Source organism: Podarcis bocagei (genome assembly GCF_964188305.1).
Source record: "Podarcis bocagei genome assembly, chromosome: 3".
Lineage (NCBI taxonomy): Eukaryota > Metazoa > Chordata > Lepidosauria > Squamata > Lacertidae > Podarcis > Podarcis bocagei.
This window is the reverse complement of record NC_138127.1, coordinates 67358141-67358902: the sequence shown is the minus strand read 5'-3', so window position 1 is coordinate 67358902 and position 762 is coordinate 67358141. Positions and strand designations below refer to the sequence as shown.

Genomic DNA, 762 nt, shown 5'->3' with positions numbered 1-762 from the left:
CCGGCGCTGCCTCCTCAAGATGCCGCGGTGCCTTAGTTAGCGTTGTGGCAGGCAGGGCGGGGCGAGAGAGAGAGAAAAGAGGGCGGAAGGCAGCTGCGCATGCGCCAGCTCTGAATGAAGCAACGGGTAAACTCTGGTAAAGCCGGTAGCGTTGCCGCAGCGTCGTTCGCCCACGCGGAGGAGGAGCTGTGCGCTTTTAGGCAGCCGGTCGCTGTCAGAAACGGATCACGGGGGAAACCTTCCCTGGCTTTTACACACCGTCTCTCTTCCAATGTGTTCGGTTATTTATTCATCATCAATATGCATCAGGTTTACCCCTGTTGTATCCCTCGCCTTGTAGACGACCGCAGAGAAGAGCGCAATGTTCCAAGTCAGTGTTAAATCTACTGGTACAAGTGCCACAAGCACATTTAGATTCTTGCTATGATTATGCTCTCTGCTGTAGAACTAGGAACAAATATTGTGCTCTCAACCACCGAGAGCAGGCTAGGAACTCTTTCAGCCCAAGGACATCATTGCAACACTCAATGGGGCCACGCATTGCTCCCACTTTCCGCTGAGCTGTGCAAACTCTTGCATCCCATTGCGCTGCACTCTCTCCAGGAAGGTCTAAACCTACATTGTTCCTACACGGAGAGGTGGTATCAGTTTTCTTTCTATTAGTAATGCCTAGTGCAGAGCAATGGGGTGGAAATTGGATTTAACCCTCCCCTCCAACTAGGGTGGGAAGAAAATTGTGCCCTCCCACACCTTTGCTGAGCA

General features: G+C 52.1%; 1 protein-coding gene across 1 annotated transcript in view; it reads right to left on the bottom strand.

Moving 5' to 3' along the window:
• The window catches only part of LOC308583798 (uncharacterized protein), a 133794-nt gene that overhangs the window by 26782 nt on the left and 106250 nt on the right, over positions 1–762 (bottom strand). The window lies entirely within an intron of this gene.